A 20,792-nucleotide genomic window follows, 5' to 3' on the forward strand; every position below is an offset into this window, starting at 1 on the left:
TCCGGACTTAATGTACTCATTTGCTGAACTAGAGTAAACTTGTACTTGATGTTCTCAATCCAATAAAATGCTTGAAAAGAAATCAAAGAAAAAAATACCTTTTGCATGAATTCCTTTAGTGTTGGTAAAGGATATAGAGTTGTACCGTACTACCCATAGACAGTAAAAGAGCAAATATGATAAAGATGATTGCAAGCTTTTAAGACTATCTAGGTTCCTTTTTCATTATACATACATTGCTCATACATTTTTACAGCAACATACAGACAGTCACAGCAGAAATCGAGATTACATTAGTGCCAAAGGGTCCTCTTGAGTCTTGGTCCATTTTTTCCATTTCCTGCCTATTCGTTTTGGACGGAAATCTGGGCTTTTTATATTTTATTTATTTTGGAAAAAAATTCTCGTGCTCTCTGTCTCATTAGCTCTCTCTCTCTCTCTCAGGATATCTTCCTACTTTTAATTTTCTTGTCTCTGTGCCGCACAGCCCATCTTCTTACCTTGCATCTTCTTGTTCTTCTCTCTTCTTCTGCTGTTCCAGAAAGTCTATGTCCACTTCTCTGTGGCCAACAGAATGGGGGCACGACCTCCGTTGAAATTCCACAAAATGGCAGAGCTTCCAGGCACATCCTCTCCCCTGATCATCCAATTGTGAATTGTGGTAGATGAGGTTCACGGGGTGGTCATGTCCCTGTTCTGTTGTCCACGGAGAAGCAGACGAAGAACAAAGACTTTGAGCAGCCGAAGAAGACAGAAGAGAGAAAAAAGAAGGCAAAGGAAGATGCAAGATCAGAAGCGGAGCTGCGCCACACGGAGACGGGGACACAGAAGCAGTCGACAGAAGGAAGGGAGACATTCCGAGAGTAATTGAGAGTGGGTGAGTGAACGAAAGAAACAACAAAATGTTAACTTTGTGCTTCATTTTCTTTTGCAATCTGATTGGCCTCAAATTTATTCTACAGCATGACACCGACCCCAAACATACACTTAAATTCATTAAGAACCATCTTCAACATAAAGTAGAACAAGGAGTCCTGGAATTGATGTATGGTCCCCACAGAGCTCTGATCTCAACAGTGTCAAGTCTGTCTGGGATTACATGAACAATTTACCTGCTTCGTTCCTTAAAAAACTGTTCAAGTGTATCTAGAAGAATTGATGCGGTTTTGAAGGCAAAGGCTAGTCACGCCTAAGTACTAATTTTGTTTAACCCAATGTGATTAAGATACATATGTAGCTTTACAATTATGGATACATGTAGACTGTTTGTTTTTTTCTTGAAATGCCCATCATATTTGCATTTCTCACAGGTTTCCTGTTTTCAGATTCAGATTATAGTCTTCCTGGAGTTCCAGCTCTTATTTCGTCACTGAAATATTGAAAGTTATTTTGGTAATTCTTTCCAGATGACTCAGTTCTTCATTCTTGACTTGTTTTCTTGGGCATTGGTTCTCAGCTTTTATGATGCTAAGGTTGCATATTAGTCTCTCAAGCTTTTGAGGCCTGGTGATTATTGCAAGAGAATTGGTTTCTGCATCTTAATTTCCGGTTGTCGCTTCTAATAGTCAAATAAATGAGCCTATTACAACAGATTAGAACAGAAACTGAGGTTGTACTCTATAGTTTTTTTAATTACTTTTAGCTAATATCTTCATGATGAGCTGTTCCTCTTCGTTTGATAAGTAGCTATACTCATTTTACAAAAGCCAATTTGTTCTTTGCATGATTGATGTGATCAGATTGTAAGCTTGAGCAGGGCCCTCCTCACCTGTTTCAGTAAGTCTAAGTGTTATGTTATTTATTACTTGTCATATCCCATTTGTACAAAATTATAACTAATAACAATAATCCTAGCTGTAGTGTGTGAACCATTAAACAATCAGCCCATCACCTGTATAAGGCTAGTAGGAGCAGACAAAGCCACTAGGGCAAAAATCAGCATGGGTTTCCAAACAGAGGGGCAGAAAGGAAGAAGGCATTATGAAATACATTTATGGCTGTTTGAAGCAGCCAATTGGAGGAAGGAAAGAGCTCCTATTACAATCAATTGGAGTGGTTGCCATGTAGTTGCACTGGGATCCAAATAGCGTTTGCAAGCCAGTACTGGTCCTGAATGTGTTCAGCCAAACAAATGTACTGCATTTAAAATAGCTGGGGGCAAGGAAGGGGGCGAATACATATGGTGGAGATTCTGCAGAATCCCCTCATACATTTGTATATTACATTACATTTATTTATATAGCGCCAACAGTTTCTGTAGCGCTGTTATAATCAATGGAATAACTTAAAGTCACACACAAAAACAAACTGGTACAAAAGGGGAAGCGGGCCCTTCTCTTGCAATGCTACAATAATAGTGCATTATGATTTGGAGTGCCTCTTTAACCCCTTCACTACAAAGCCTGTACATGTACTGGGCCGCGATCGGCGGCTTTTCAGGATCCAAAAAATCACCATGTTTTAGTTTTTGTAGTAAATTAGATGATATGTTAAAAATAATGGTATCTAAAGAAAGCCCTGCTTGTCCTGAATTAATACAATATATAATGTGTGTGGGTGCACAAAATGAGAGAGAAGAAAATTACAGCTAAACAGCAACACTGAAAAATGTTAAGAGCCTTTTTCCCAAAGTGTACTACGAAAAAGAAACAGTCTTGTCATTAAGGGGTTAAACAGATAATTATTTGTCCATTCTTTTCACCCAGACAATGACAAAATGAACTCCCGGGCCCAAAATGTCGGTATCGTATCCTCAAAAGAAGTATGCATAAAGGCTAGTTATTCTCTTTAAACATATCATTATGCATCAGTTCTAAAGCGCTTGTGGTAGCTTTATAAATCATCCCTAATGGTTCTAAAAAAAAAAAAATGATTCCAATGGCAAACAGGATACTTTTGGCTTCTAACATAATTTACTACATTTGTGGGTTCATTTTATTACAAAGTATAGTTTGAGTTAGAAATAACAATATTCATTAATTATTGATCTTTTATCAATAAACTCGTTTTAATTGCATTGATTCCGCAATCTTCCACACCGCAAAGCTGTTAGGCAGCCCATTTGCTATACCGCTAGCTAAGAACAGAAAGCTATATTGAGAGAATGTTTATAGGGCACTGAAAAACTGCACATGGATTTTCATTTATTTCTAGTTTAAATTAATAGGGAACATATTTGTTTCCTCTGTATCTGTCTTCAGTTTCCAAAGTATATGTGCAATAAATGTTTGAAGCTGCAATTAAAGATTAATAGAGGCTATTAAACGGACTACTTAAAATGTTAATTTGATCCCGCAGAAGGGATGCAACATTTTCTGACACAATTGCCTGATTCCTGGAAAATGTGTACGGTGAAAGTGGAGCATATATCATTCTGGAGTGTTACAGTCAGCAAAAACAAGTCCTTCATTTAAAAAAAAAAAAAAGTATAAAACTAAGCTTTTTCACTTTGCATGTCACTTAAAGCAATGTTGATTTGTTCCATGCCTTACATATAGACAATAAAGGTTCTGTATACTACACCAAGCCTCATAGAGACATTCTGTAACAATCCTGGTAAGATCAAGTGCCTCGGCAGAGACATGGAAGGGATAAATCCAAAGCTCTGTACCACAAGAAAAAAAGACTGTTAAAATCTCCATTTATTCAAAAATATATTAAAATAAAGTAAATATAGAAAGTGGTGGGAAATTAAATTGTCCCTGTTATGAGGATGGTGACTCCCTTGGTCTGATTGCAGGGACAATCCGATTTTGCAATATTTCCTATTTTTACGGTTTTCATATATTTTTGAATAAATGGATATTTTAAGTATTTTTTGTAGTTTGTTATTTTTTGTATGATTGATAGGGATTTAGTTCCCACACTGTATACCTTCATATTTTACACGGGGAAAGGGGGTCAAGCCATCAGAGGCTAAAAATGTTATCAATTGGGTTGTCTCAGAGGGGGAAATAAAAGGTAGAATACCACCATTTGCTCTACATGGGCATACAAGTGAAGTAAATAACCTTATATGTAGATTTACTGTAAGTTGTATACATCTCCTGGTTTAGTGTAACAAACGTATAACACAAGGTCCATTGTGTTTAGTTTGAGACGTTGTTTAGTAATATGTTTGTAGCTGGCATGTAATCTCGCTAATCACTCTGTATGACTTGAGCAATGAATCAAGTCCAATCATGAAGTTACTGTATGTCTGTTGGCTTTGTTGCCTGAAGATTACTGACCCTGTGCTTAGAGAAAAGCAGGAGTAGTATCTTGGGTTGAGAAAGGAAGCATTACAGATCATAATAATAATAATAAAAAATGACGGCAAAGGGAATGTAGAATAACTTCAAAAAGTTAAATTGTTTTTCCACTACAGAGCAGGAAAATAAATATAATTTAAGGCTTTGTTCTACAGCCTAAACATCATGAATTAAAAATATCTAATTATATGTTGTTTATAGCACGGTTACTGTGCTGAACACCAGATTTCTATTGTATCCAGATTTTACAATCTGTTTGTTTTCAGTTATGGAAGCAGTTTGAAAGGAAAAATCTGCTGGCATGTATGTGGTTGCTAAAATGTTGTGTATATTAATGGGATACAAAACAAAGGAACCATACAATCATAAATGTGTGACCTACAGTGGCATTTTAAAGATGGTACTCTTATGCAAAGAAACCCCAAATAAATAATGTTCTTACAGGCTATAGTTATGTAAAAGACAATGCTTTAAAATTACAGAATTTACAGAGCACATCCATAATTATACAACTTGGTGAGGTTATTTAAATGAAAAGCAATATGGGTCATTGAGTGATCAAAAACAATAATGAGGAGGCAGCATGATGTAAATCTGAGTCAGCTCTGGTAAATTACCATGCCAAAAAATGGAGGCCAGATAGAAGAGAGAAGTGCTGTAAACATTAGAATTCCATTGGTATTAAGAGGCATCCAAGAGATTTTCTTTTTCCTCTGGAAAATATCTGCACCATTAAAAGGCAATCCAGTCACAGCTTTTAAAAACATTTTGGATATTATTTAAATGGACACCAGCCATCATATGCACTTTAATGCATAGGATAACTACATGGTCCCTTTATATTTTCGTAATGCCTTCTTGCAAATTTATTGTGGGATTCTGCAGGATTCCCCCATATACATTTGTGCCTTTCCCCGTCCTCCCCATCTATTTTCTGTCCAGGAAATGTGTTCATCTGTACGCATCGCCATGAACATGTTATTTTAACTCCAGTTCCCTACAGCAACTTGGACTGTTGGGGAGATGGTGGAATCCTCACGTGGGATACAGATAATATGAGTTGGGGACAGTAGCTCAGTCTTTGAGCTTCAGGTAGCAATTCCATGCTTGCTGCTTTTTCAGAGAGACAGTTGTGAGTCGAGCTAGAAGAGAGGTTGAGAGGTCAGGACAGAAAAGGAAGGTTAGCATGCCATCATTATATATGTGGTACTGATGCTATCTACAAGATGGAGGTGTAGATAGAGAAAGGCAGAGGCCCCAGAACTGAACCCTGATGCACACCAAACGAGAGAGGTAGGGGAGATGAACAAGTAATAGAGAATGATGCACTAAAGGCATGGTTAAAGAGCTGTGTCGCTAATAGCATAGGAATTAAGGATTTGCAGGTGGATGATGTGGTAAACAGCACTGAATGTTGGTCCAAGAGGTGACCTTTTGTTCTGTCAGTGATTGTTAATATCAGTTTATTTTATTCTCACTCTACATACACTAGATAACTTGTGTCAAGCCCCACTCATCAGTGAGGAAAAGTAAGTCCCCTTCGTAAAATAACGGCCAGCTTTTTATTACGGCCTCAGGCCACGCTGAGCACTATGATCAATGTGTGGCTCGCTTTATAAAAGCTATATAAAAACGTGAGTTGTTTTGCTGGAATCCAGCATGGACAAGGGAATTTTAAATTGAGAAAGAAATATTTTGGGAGTTTCTACTGATTAAAATGTGTAATAAAAAAATACCCAGATTTAATAAGCAAAAAGTGTAATTTATATGAGAACAAACCCGTCCAAATTGGTTTACTCTGCTTATGATACAGCTACATGATTACATTTTTATTTTGTATCGGTTAAGTAGACATAACCAGCCAAAGAATATCCTATCTAAAATTACAAAGCTTATAACATTTAACTGAACATTCCCTGTGAAAAATGTTTCTTTCCAATGATTCATTCGTAGCCTTATCTGTTTCCTTAATGTGTCCCTGAACTTTTAGCACAATGTTGCTTTTTTTCTATCCCCTCACATTTGAAGGCCGTTTCCTATCAATCAATCATTGTTGCCGAGGGCTTACGACGTTGCCATGTAGTGTGCATCATGAGCTGTATGTGTAATCTATTGTTTAAGCTGTATCCTATCCCCAGTACATGTGTCCAGACACTGCATCTGTGCACAGCTGTTGTAGCTGTCCTGGGATTTAAATGTTATTGAGGTAGAAGCAGGCAGATGCACTTCTTGGAAAACTGGTTCTGTAGCTTCTAATGTCCTGACCCAAAACAAAGAACATATTCACCGAGAGCAATTGTAGAGCCAAAGAGGGGGGATTCCTAATAATGAATATGTATTTACATCTTCATCATAAACTCTCACTTCACCTAATGTATTATACCACAACTAGTATATTTGATGTGTTGTATTGTGAATTATCATACCATCTAGAAATGTTTATGCAAAGTGTCCCATTGTGGTATTCACCCTAGTGTGCATGTAATGATTAACATATTTTAGTTATTTTTTTTTGTTTTTTAGATTTGCACCTAAATGTTACACTACGGTCTTGTGCAATGCGTTTTTTATTTTTTTACTTGGTTGCTTGGGTAAATTATTTCACACATTGTCTCCCAGGTTTAAAGATAAAATGGGTCTACAGATGTATAATAATAAAATATGTTAAATGTTCATGGGGCAGCACATATACAAATACGCAGCTTGTGATTTAAAACTTGCATTTCATCCTATGACTCTACATACGCCTGTCAAAAGACTGCCTAAGCTGGTGGCTCCACTTGAATAAATAATAACAATTGATTAGATGATATTTTATGCTATACCCACCTTTTTCCAATACTACTGTTTGAATACACATCGGAGTCACTGAATATGCAATTGGCTATATTATTACATTACATAACACCTTAGCTGCCTGTCTCATCTTTTTATAAATGATACAAATCACGCAGTTACTAATGCAGCTGCAGTAATTTTTCATGGGTTAAGAAGAATGTGAAAAATGTTATTGTTCACAGACTAGCTAAACGGTTGGTTGTGAGAAAAATATTAACCATATGTTAGAAGAGGTAGTGCTATATGTGTAACGTTATTGGAATGTGCTGGCACTTATCCAGTTTGACGTATGGTTTCCCACATCTTTTGGAGTATTCTGGAAATCATTGAAAACACCTGGTTGAAGTGAACTTTATAGCTATAACAGACGTAAATTGAGTATTGAACAGCATAATGTAATACTGACAGCTGTTCCAGATATATCCATCAAAGCTCCTATACTACTCAAAAAACAGACTATGCTGTCCGGCATATAGAGGTAAATTATGCTAGGAATGTTAAGGGAGAATATAAGTATGCTCTTCTACCACTCAAAAAATATGATTTCTTTGTTGTATATATTTTTAATTATGATAAAGGGCTGTTGGAAGTGGTTAAAAGGCCATCTGGAAATGTATATACCATTTACCAAAGCCCTAATACCAGCTTATTCTAACCGATTTTACCATTGGCTTTTTTTTTTTTTTTGCTACTCCGTTCTGCACATCTGTATTTTAATTGTACACTTTAGCTACATTAGCGATCCTAGCTCATATAAGCCGTACATGCTAGTAAAATGAAATATCTCCCACGTTAGTGATATTTTCTCTTTTAATAAAACATTGAAATGGTCCTTGATTCCACTTCATCTAGATTAGAAAAACCAAGATTATATTCTGTGAACCTACAACCTACTCATGTTAAGGTTCGAATCAATGCAAGGTATTTAAGTGCCTTGTTAAGCTGAGTAAATAGGAATGTCATATATGAGGTCTGTGCATACTGTACGTTCCAGATTCCAGTGTATGAAAAAATAGGGCAACACTTATGGAATAACATTTCAGCCTACTATTTTCTATCTCTACAAAGCTTGGTTTTTCTAATAATTATGTTGTGGCGTTGAACCGGACGTTTTCTTTAATGTGTTCCTATCTTTTAATAGTAAATAAAATGTTTATGTATTCCTCCATATCCAGGGAATTATTAATGATATAAAATATTTTAACTTTACGGTCAAGCTAAGTTACAATTATATAAAATAATAAAGCAGAGTTCTGAATATCAATAAACCTAAGAGATTTAATGACCAAACCAAAATTTTAAATATGTGGTTCTATAAAGGTAACAAATATACTTCTATTCAAGATACAATACACACATTCTATAAATTCCATGGTCTGTAGGCTTTTGTCTCTACTTCTTGCATTCTCTGTCTGTCTATCTATCTAAAAGCCAGTTAGCAGTTGAAAGGCTATGTGGTTTCATTTCTACATTCAACATCTCAGACTATAAATCAATGACTTTACAGAACCCAGAAGAGATACCTACTCTTATCATGAGACTTGGATGAATTACTGTGGCAGTAATAACTACAGCATTCTTTGGAAGTTCATGAAGTCATTTTTTTTCTGGACCTAATAAAAGATCTCGTACTGATGCACATGTGGCATGTACATCCATTCCTAGAGGATTACTCTAGACTACATCACAAAAGAAATCACTACAAAAAATTAATGTTTCCAAGAAACACGGTTCCTGCTAAGGTTACTGTTTCACATGGATCAAGTGCTTGCACATATCCATGTAAATGATTCGCCTAGATACAATGCAAAGTGGTAAAATGATATTTTAACCATAGCAAGCAATAGGGTATTCCTGGTGATTAATGAGTGTGCAGCAGTTCTTTTATGAATTGCCACCACTGCGTATCAAATGGAACATTCTTATGATCTTATTTTTTTGAGTGGCTTCTGATTAGATATTCAGTACAACACATACACTGTTCAGATTTTAGTGATGCATATAAGGATTGAAAATGCCAAGAACTGGAAGGAAGCAAATGTTTAGATGCTTAGATGTTTAGAAATTATCTTTCCAATAATATAATTGGGGCTACCTGGGGCATGAATAATTTGCAGGTGTCTTAAGGGGCAAGCAAGGCTGCTACTTTCCCTCATGCTCATTTTCTCTGCAGGTCTAAAATATGTAGTGTCAGAGGAAAGTTGCCACACTTTGACCCCAGGGCATGCAAAGCCAAATGGCCCATGCCCCCCTCATTTACATAAACTGCTTTGTAAATTTTCCCACCATCCCCAACAGTTGGCCAGACCTGTTCAAAGAATGTTGCTATTGTATGACATTATATTTCAGTGCTCTGATTTACTCACATCTGGAGACGCAACATTAGAGACCCTTAATTTGTTTTACATAACATGCGCACATATTGCATATATGGTCATGAGGGTGTGTTCCATTAAAAGGTTTTGTGCAGTTGGGGACACTGGATGGAACTTAGCAGGTACAAGGTCTTTACCTGAGCAGTGGGGAAATCGGATCACAAAGCACCTTGCCAGTACACCCAAACGAAGTACCGGTGGATGAGAACGAGGAGGCCATTGCCAAATTCATGATACTTGATTAAGTGCATATGGCTCTCAGAAAACAAGAAACCGTAAGCTTTGTATAAAATGCAGGGAATTGTAGATGAATTGGTGCTTGGTGTAATCCAATAACAATGGTAAAATGTTTTCCCATTAAAGGAAAAATATCAAGGAGAAAGAGAAGTATTTTAAGCTTATATTGACTTTGAGGGAGACATGGATGAAATTATGATATCTATGTGCTGAGTATACTGACGAACCAACAATAAGAGCAATCCATCAAATTAAAAGAAGTCAACTTATGATACTTTTGTTAAAGAATTCAATGAGAAAAGTTCTTAACAACAGAAAAGACATGTCTGTAGACAATCTCTAAGTAATAACCTGTGTGTGCCTCTCTGAAAGACACTTGAGATACTTCAGTTCCTGTGGTGATAATGCTGGAGTCGTGCAATGAGGAAGAGTTCATAAGAATCCAAGAGAGACTAAAGAATCAAACTTTCTTTTATTGTTTAATCCAAGATGTTTTTTTTCTCTTTTATACCATCTTGTTTGATTTCCATTCTCCTCTTGTTAACTGTTGCAATAAATAAAAGTTCTCGACTTTGTCCTAAAAAGAAAAAAAACACAACTTGTTATAACTTGATTTATTAGAAGTAAACATTTGAGTTTATGAATAGCTCTTCTCAGTGTAGAACAACCATTTGTGTATTGCAAAAGTGACCCATGATGTTTCGTAATGAGTTACACACTACTAACACTAAGTGCTGATTTGTTAATAGAAAATGTTAACAGGAGTTGAAAAGTGAAAGTTTATGCAATTTTGTTAAGTGTTGTGGTTCTGTAGACCAAATGTAGCTATACAACTTAAAGCTACATTGGCACATACTGGTAGATGTTGTTTAATTGTGGTTAAAAACCATATACATGAAGCCGAAACTTGCTTACCATCTTAATTCTTTTTGAGCCCAATTGGTAATTTCTTGCAACAGTAAACCATCTTATTTTTGTTGTGTGTCTTTATATAATTTTATTATATATATATATATATATATATATATATATATATATATATATTATAATGTTTGAACTTCTATATTGCAAAATACAAAGTCATCCATACTAGGAATGAGATTTGCCTGAGAAGGAGGAAATAAAGCCAGGATGACATCATTTGGCACTCATCTAAAGCCTGGAATGATGCCATCCTAACAACTTTAGAGTTTGTCTCAAAAACTGATGGTGTCTGTTTCAGTTTGGCAAAGTTCCCTTGTTTTCACTACACAGGACTTTTGATTTCTCAGCCTTGTATCTATGAAATGTGTATATAATAGGCTTTTTTAGACGTTTTGGAGAGATTGCATATTTTGACACAACTTACCCATTTATTTCAGTACAGGTTCTACAAACGTGTGTGACATGATGTATAGCTGTAGCAGACATCTGAGACAGAGCATAAAGAGAAGCCCTGAAGGGGTTAAAAATCCCCAGGAAGGCAACATGACTGGGGCTGAATAGGACACAAAAGTACACTCTCTTTGTATTCTATGGTTTTACATATCAGGACGCAATACCAATCATTTGTTCCTTAGCAGGTCTAAAAATTAGGTAAATACATCCTCATACGAACAATAACACATGACATATTACACGTGTCATGATTTATTCAACAAATGTAAAGCCAAAATGGACAAGAGAAGCAATTGTTGCTGCCCATCAATCTGAGAAGGGCCGTTTTGAAACAATTTAAAGTCCATCATTCTACAGTGAGAAAGATTATTCAAAGTGAAAGACATTTAATACAGATGACTCTGACTCTACATGCCTCAGCAAGGTACTGAACAGGTATTGTTGTTTGGAAGGGTTGCCTGGGGAGAGCCTCTTATCACTACAAAACAACATGGCAGCACGGCTTAAGTTTGCAAAGTTGCATCTGAAGAAACATTACTTCTAGAACAATGTCCCTTGAACAGACAAGACCAAAGTGGAGATCTGGGGAAACCAAACTCAGCATATCAGCACAATCAGCATGTGTCATACCAATCACTCGTGGTGGAGGGGTGATGATTTGGGCTTGTTTTGAAGCCACAGGATCTGGGAACCTTGCAATCATTGAGTGGACCATGAACTGTCTGACAGCTAAACCTTGGCCTAAATTAGGTCATGTAACAGGACAATGATCCCAGGCACACCAGCAAATCCAGGGCCGGCCCAAGACATAATGCCACCTGGGACGAAGTTTAAAATGCCGACGCAACCGCCCCCCCCCCCGGCGACGCCAGGGGTCATTATCTACTTTTCCTCCCCCCCTTTGTACTTACCTTTCAGCAGTCCTGCGGCGAGTCTCCCTGCTCTGCCACGGTGCACGCTGCTTTACTGCTGAGCGCCGGAAATTACGTCATATTCTGGCGTTCAGCATTACAAGCCAGCACCGAGACCGAGCGAGAGGGCTCGCAGAGGAGAGAGAGGGGCGCCGAGCAGGTACTGACAACTTGGTAAGCGAAAACCACTCGCCACCCCTCTCTCTCCTCCGCTTTAAAAAAAATGAAATAAAAAGCGCTTGGGGCAAAGTGCCGCCTCTTCAAAAGTGCCGCCTGGGGCAATTCCCCCACTCTGCTCCATGGTAGGGCCAGCCCTGAGCAAATCTACAAAAGAGTGGCTGGAAAAAAAGAATTAAGGTGTTGCAATGGCCCAGTCAAAGTCCTGATTGTAACCCAACAGTTGTGAAGGATGTTTACAATCGAATGTACAGTGTTCTCCACTAATATTGGCACCCTTGGTAAATTACTTTGTGACTTTGTAACATGGGCACAAACTGTAAGGGTAAACTAACACATAGACCATCATTTAATTAAGTCTTCATTTACCTCTAGATGTGTTTCATGCTAACACAGCAATTCTAGCTAAATGCGGGACTGCTTTTTATTAAAAGAAAATTCTAGTGTCATACTCATGAGGAGTTCAAGAAAAACAATTTCATTATAGCTAAGCTGGGGAGTGACATTCCCATGCAAATGAAACGTAGCCTGAATACAGAAAAACTGGTTCTGAAGTCGCTTGTATACTTACAGAAGAGTAATCATAGGTCCAGCAACATCTGCAACAAAATATTCTAAGTAATACATTTATGAACAGTAAAAATAGAGTGATCGGCATATCTATAGCTGCATTAGTAAGGGGGCGAAACCTTTGGTAAGTTTCCAAATACTGGTGAGCTAAATATGTTGAGGCAAAAGTAACCTCAGGATGCATGTTTCAGCTCCATACAGTGTCGACTCGACTATGTCTGTAGGTTCAGCCAAAGCCTGAATGTCTCCACCATAGACTTATTAACCCCTTAATGACGAAGCCCGTATATGTACGGGCTCAAAATGCATTGTTTTCAATGGGTTTAGGGACCGCCCATTGTCCTTAAGGGGTTAATGCATTCATCAAATTCCTTTTTTTTCATTTGTTCAGTAAAGTTGTATATCAATTCATGTGATCCCCCAGTTGCTAAGTTACCCAGGGATGAGCCTAGGGTTAGTGGTGCCTGGACTCCGTATACGAACAATTACTCACCCTAACACCAAAAAAATGTTCTCCAAGTCCTGTTCTCTTCCCTTCTCCCAGGTACCGCTGCCCCTAGGCTCCTCCATACATGCTAACACCATACACTGACACACACCCCAAATACTAACACATACACGATAACGCCCTGTGACCCGAAACATTGTTTTTCTCTACTCTGGAATAAATTGATTTTTGAAGAGTGCTCCCTACATTTTCTATGGGCTGGTTTGTCCTACCTCCCTTTGCCAAGAGCTCCTCTCCAATAATGCCTGATGAGGGAAGAGAATACATGGCAAGGGATTTGAGATCCTTCCTTTATACAGAATCTCTTCAGATCCTCCAAATTTCGAGGTTGACGCTGTTGGACTCAGCTTTTCAGTTCACCCCAGAGGTTTTCTCTTTTTCTATTTTCCCATAGCCACTTCCCATTTTGTGAAGCTCAAAAACCTTTTGTCGCACATCATAGCTATATATTTATGTGTTACCTAATATTTATACCCCTGTGAAACAGGTAGTCATGGTTGAACAATTTCCTGTTCCTAGTCACCAGGATGTACTAAAATTCTAAAATATCAATCGGAAAATACTTCAAATATATTTTTCTCATATTAATTCATAGTGGTGCCAATAATTGTGCCACACATATATTTAACAATTTTCTTTTTTGGATAAACTTGTGTTTGTAATTGTTTGATATCCATGAGAGCAGAGGATGAAACAATAAATATTTTCCTCCTTTGCTCATATTTACCAAAGGGGGAAATATTAGTGGAGGGCACTGTATACATTTCCTAAACTTCTGTTTTACATTTCAAATATATATATATATATATATATATATATATATATGTATATATATATATATATATATATATATATATATATATATATATATATATATATATATATATATTAAATTAAAGATAGAAGATTAACAAGGCCCAATTTTGTTGAATTGCACATAAATATTCCAAATAACAGACATGTACACGAAGAGTATTGTTAGGAAAAAAGTAAATAAATATAATTATGTATGTTATTTACTATGTTACTTGAAAAGTCCTTTAAGGGTGTAACTTGAATGTTTTTACATAACAATCTTATTTAATACTCAGCAGGATTCACACTTATTGCTCAATATGTAATTTTACATTGGAGTAGTGCAATTTGTAATACCAAATTTAGAGTTATTAAATTCCCCACAAGAAAAGATACTGAATCATGACTGACCATTGAAACTGTACATGGGGTTGATTTCCATTCTATCCGCAAGGAGCTGTAAACGGAAAATGCGACTCGTAACTTTTATCACCAGTGAAACCCTGCAGCAAAGCAATTAAAGCCTTGAACCTGACAAGTGAGAAAATATGTCTCTCATTAGAAAATGCTAAGCCCAAGAGCTGAGAGAAGTCCTTTTTCATTTTGAAAGGAGAATAAAATGTTCCCACACAGAGAAAGGCAGCTTCCTTACCTTTATAATCAATATTAAGAGGAAATAATGTAGAGTCCCATGGAAAAATGCTTCTCCTTGAGCATTAAACACAATGCTGTATACAGTAATGAAGGCATTGCTAGTGTTGTCAGTCAAATGATATTTACCAAACACCTGATTTAATCTTTTATCAAGTTCACTTCTATAAGTGGTAGCGGCAATATGTTGCATCCTCGAGCTAGGCGCTCATATCTTCTGATCCTTCTCAGGGGCTTTGTACACCATATACAGATGAAATAAGTATCTTGTGATAATACCTTTTTCATTGGAGTAACAGAATTTTGGAATGACAAGCTTCCGGGAGCTTTTCTCCCTTTCTCAAGTCTAAAACATTTCTCAACCTTTCAACAGCTGTCAAGAGCAACTCACATAGCAACTTTTAAGCACTCACATCAAGGCACACCTGAGTCTGGATTTTTGAGTAGCGTTACGTCAGGTTTCCTGTCTCCTGTTTTCTTGATAGTCTTTGTGTAGAGGATTAACCTTGGCACCCACCCTCTTTCAGTTGTTCCCCCAGCTGTGTTGGTGGTGGTCCAGGCAAGGGTGCATCTTTTCCTTAAGGGATGAGTCAATCAAAGTCTCCTTTCTACTCACAAAGTGCAGGATCCTAGAAACCACAACCCAGACCACAGGTCAAGCTGCTGAACAAGCTATTAACTACATGGAGCATACTAGATGCCGCATTCCACCGTAACAAGTGTTTAAAATTCACATATGTAGGAGTTAAATTTGTCCTAAATTACAGTGTGATAGAGACAAACCATGTGGACTTCTCAGCAACACCGCTATATGATTTCTCAGTAATGCCACTAAGATGGACACTAAGCTGGTCCAATATAGGGCACTGAGCTCTCCTACATTATTAAGCTAATGGATGCAAAACAAGAGCACTAAAAACATAGTTCGCCTAGGGCACCACAAGGCCTTTCTATAGTTAGTTCAAGTTCATGGTTTCCACAGCACAAATTAACAGAAATTGAAAGAAGAGAAAATGCAGTCTATGATGGCTAGTTACAAGGTTATGTTCAGAAAGACTTTTACAAACTGCTTGCTTCCACCCAGGAGTCTGGAGCAGAATGACTCTGCTGAATTCAGTTTTGTAACAAAATATAGCATTGGAACCATTATTACTAATAATTACAAATCTCCATACATCACAGTGATTAATCTACAAAGTCAGGACATTTCTAATAATGTTCTTTACTGTTCTTTAAAACTGGGTAATAGGAGTAGCACTAATAACTGTGTTGATATGTTACTGCCTGCTGGTTCTTATTCCAATTAGACCAAAATAGAGGTTAACATCTGATGGCACCTTTTACCAAATTAACAAAATGGTTACAAAAAGACTGAATATGAAATTTCTTGTGTATTATATATATATATAACATGATTATATGTTCTAAAAAAAAACCCATAATTTTTAATGTACAACACACTTTCTGATGCAGAGCAAAGATTTCCATCCAGATTTACCAGACATTAAAATTACAAATAAAATGTTTTAAGACATAATTGTGGTTTTAGCAATGGTGTTGACTTTTTTAACACAGCAATTACAGCAACTGGCAGACAGCATGATTAGGAGAACTGGAATATAAATGCAGTGTTTGTTAAGAAACAGCAGTGACTATCTCACTCCGTTACTCATTATAAGCAACAGATATTTGAATGTATTTAATGAAACGCTACTGTGAACAAAGCAAGTCATTTTATGCAAAACTGTACTTTTATACAACATAATGTTTTTCGGAAGATATCTAGTTTCAATACTAATAGGGAAATGTTTATAGGGAAATATATTAGTAATTCGTATATTTATTCAAAGACTTTTGATTACAGTTCATACCATATTCATTTATAAATTATTTCATAGAAAAGAAAGATAAAACTGTATTTCCTTTGAAATTGAGTCTCCGATCTGTGTGCTCGTAAGTTTGCAGAGAGTTTATATAACTTCTGCTAGTCCTGAAAATAATGGGTAATATTGCTTACATAATCAGCTATCTTTAGTAGGCTAAAACATTTAATGATCATCATCTGAATTGTCAAATTTAGTCTTTGTCCAATTAAAATATAATAATTTTTTGTGTAAAGTTATGGCTCAATATAAGGGATTCCGAATCATCATTTAATAACTACATGTATGCAGTCCTGTGCATGCTTATGCATATACCTCCATGATGTGGAGTGGACTGTAGGCGATATACAATTTAGTGTTCTAAAATTAAACCTTCAGTATATTTATCTTTTAAATTAAAGCTATAATTCAGCAGCGTTGACAGCACAGCAGTTTTCTGTTCATACACTCTGCTTGCACCGACTGTGTTCCAGATGTATTATTGTATAGTGGTTTTCGGCTGTTATTTATTTTTTTTGTTAATTTTTTTTTTTTTACAGGAAGCTTAGCTTATTGTGTGTTTTAAAGGAAACTGCCCAACAGAGGAAGTTAAGATGTCTCCCTCTCAGTAATTAATTCCAGTTGTCTTTGCACATGTGATTTAGATGGCAGGGGAAGAGGAGATAAAGTTCTTGAAAGTCAGGGTTTCTATTCAGAACACAGCTGGATACAAAAAGATGAGGTCCAAAGCAAAGGTGCATCAAGTTTCAACCACTCCTTCCAAGTAACCACAAAGAAGAATATGAAAATCCTTTGTTAACAAACATTGCACACAGAAATAGGAGATTTCTGCTGAGAATGTAACCTTAAAGAGAAATTATAGTCCTCCCAAATCCCTCTAAAACAGATTACTACAATGTTATTTGATGTTTGAAATCCAATTCTTAAACATTCATAACTATTCTGTATGCAGTCGAATAAAAATGCAGAAGATCCAAGTTTACTACACATCATAACTCAACCACTCATTATAAAATAATTATAATGCAAAAAAGAAAAAAAATCATTATCACCACATCACAAAGCAATTTTTGCTTGAGCTTTTAACTTTAAAGGTTCCTGTGTCTGCATGGTGCCAGTGCTTGCTTTCCTAAGTAATAGATTCAAGATTGGAAGTAGCCATGATATAATATATATGCACACATTTACATTTCCCCAAAATGTTCTCCTTGCTTCCACCTAGGAGTCTGAGGATAAAAAGCTTACACTCAGTTATAAAAGGTGTATGAAATAAATTTTGGCAATACGAAACAAACATATCATTTTGATGACATGAGTTCTCTGCTAAAAGTAATGGTTTTGCTTTACTATATAACTGTAGCGTGAGACAGCCACCCCAGCTAACAAAAGTATAAACTTGAGGACCACGTCAAAACAACAGGCCACCAGCTACAAATCTGTGATTTATCACTTCTGAAAATATCTTAATACTTTATTATTATTATTACTATCATAGAAACCTAGAATTTGAAGGCAGATACGAACCATTCTGCCCATTTAGTCTGCGCTAATGTAGACTTGGATCTTAATCTGGGCTTGGTTTTAGATTCAGAATATCTTTATGCATTTCCCATATTCCTTACATTACATCTAAACCTCTGACCCTGTAGTTTTATACTATGACCTCTTGTTCTACCATGAAATAAACTTCCCTCCCAACATTTAAGTATTTCATCTCTCCCCTCTCTCATCTTTCCTCCAAGCTATACATATTAAGCTTCCTTAGTATTTCTTAATATTTTTATCCTGCAAACTATTCATAATTGTGGTAGCCCTATTCTGGACTCTCTCCAAAATGTAAATATCATTCTACAGATGGGGTCTCCAGAACTGTACACAATACTCTAAGTGAGGACTGACCAGAGATCTGTAAAGCGGCAGAACCACCTGACTCTTTCTGATACTAATGCCTTTAGCTAAACAACCCAGCAACCTGTTTGCTTTTTCCAACATATTATTGCATTGTCTGTTTACCTCGAAGAGATAATTATTTCCAAGTCTGTCCCTTATGTTGTCACTGACAGAACATTGCCCCGATGCTGTATTCTATTTTACATTACAAGTGCATTATATTACATTTATCAACATTAAACTGCAGCTGCAATACTCCAGATCATTCTTCTTATTTACTTAAGTTGCATCTAGATAGTACCCAGATTGGATATCCTTGTTAATACACTAGAAGTATGTAAATAGCAACTTTGGTACAAACCTTTTAAACAATAAAATAAATTACATTTTTTTTCTGGTCAATTATATATAGAACTGGATAGAATGCTGCAGTCTGGCATTGGGGTTTATTCACTATAACAGGAGGTTCTAAGATGTTTTATAATAAAATAAGAGTATACATTAAGTTCATATCTGATCATTCTTTACTGGTCACAATTGTGCTATTGCATCATTTTACAACTTTTGTATTACAACTAAAAAGACACTCCAGCAATCATAGACACATTAATGCATACAATAGTTGAGTGATCCTTTTATATTTATTGGTGTTCTTTTAACAGATCCTTTGGGAAATCTGCAGAATCCTTTCAAAGGCATTAGTCCCTTTCCCTGTCCTCAGCTATGTTATGCGCAGAAGATGTGTTCAGCAAACACATCTCACTGCATGTCATATTCCTACTGCCAGCTCCAGCACTGGCTCAGTGAATGCTGCAGGCAGGAATCTGTTCAATCAGAGCACTTTCCTGCCACTGATTAGCCGCTTAATGTTGGCCCGTGGAGGTTTTTTTTTGTTTTGAAGAATGCATATTAAAGTACTTTACTATGCATCCCTTTTTAATGGAGGTGTCCAGGACATTAAATTGTCCCTTAAATGTGCTTAGCTACTACTCATAGTTTCTGTGTCTACTCCAAAATAGTGGAGAAATATATCTCATCCCTTTTTACACCGAATGGACTCACTGATCTAGCTATTCACTTGTTAGGACTAAAATGTCTCTTTCTAAAACAGGATATGATAAAGAGTATCTCTGTCTTCATGCTTGTATGGATGTAACATCCATGGCCAAAAAACAACTTGACGGTATTGGTCCATCATGATGCATAAATTGGTTAAGTATGTGTGCTGAAATGGAACATCACATGTCACCTTAAAAGCTCACTGACTTAAAGATAAATGTAATCTGCAAAGTTGACAGACCTTTCATGAGAGGCTCATACCAGGGAAGCCCTTCTGGGTTTCATCCAGAGACTCCAAGTGAAGTGTCACTTCTCTTACATAGTTACATAGGTTAAAAAAAGACATGCGTCCATCAAGTTCAGCCTTTCCCATATCTGTTAATTTCTTGCTATTGATCCAAAAGAAGGCAAAAAAAAAATCCAGTTGTGGCTCTTTCCAATTTTTCACAGACTAGGGGGAAAAAATCCTTCTTGACCCCAGAATGGCAGTCAGATCTCCGCCTGGATCACGAAGCTGTTTCCCCATAATTTAAAAATGATAACCCTGAATATTTTGTTTTTGCAAGTATTTGTCCAATTGTTGTTTAAATGTCTGTACAGATAAAACTACATCTGCAGGCAGAGAATTACACATCCTTATTGTCCTTAATGTAAAAAAACCCCTTTCCTTTGCCTTAGACTAAATCTCCTTTCTTCCAGTCTAAATGCATGACCACGTATCCTATGCATAGTCCTGTTTATCAATAGATTTCCACATAATGGTTTTTATTGGCCCCGAATATATTTCTATAATGCTATCTCTGGGTTGCGTTAGTGGTATTTAGGGATGACCTACTCCCCACCCATTTCCCATCCTACCCCTTACAATTTAAATGAGTTTGGGGCTTGTCCCACCCACAATAGCATTGGCTCCACTCACTCTCATAAGTAGGTCCTCCCTCTCCCATCAGCGGTCCAGCCTATTGACATTGATGGCCCCACCCACCCTCATCCCAAAGAGGTACGGCTCCGGGTAGCTGGAGCCTGCATGATCCCAGGTACAACCACAAGACCTGGAATATTCAAGTATAGCCCTTTTCGCAAATGCTACTAGGTAGACGCCTATGAACACACAAGTTGAATGCTATAAGTATAGTTCCAATAGTCTTTATACGTCTCTGTCTTTTGGATTGCCAGTTCCACTCAGTTACTGTAAATGACTGCCCAAACCTAACATTTACATTCATGGCTGCCAATGTGACATTGTTTATAAACCAAAGCAGTGCTTAGAA

This window comes from Spea bombifrons, chromosome 5 (assembly GCF_027358695.1).
Source record: "Spea bombifrons isolate aSpeBom1 chromosome 5, aSpeBom1.2.pri, whole genome shotgun sequence".
Lineage (NCBI taxonomy): Eukaryota > Metazoa > Chordata > Amphibia > Anura > Pelobatidae > Spea > Spea bombifrons.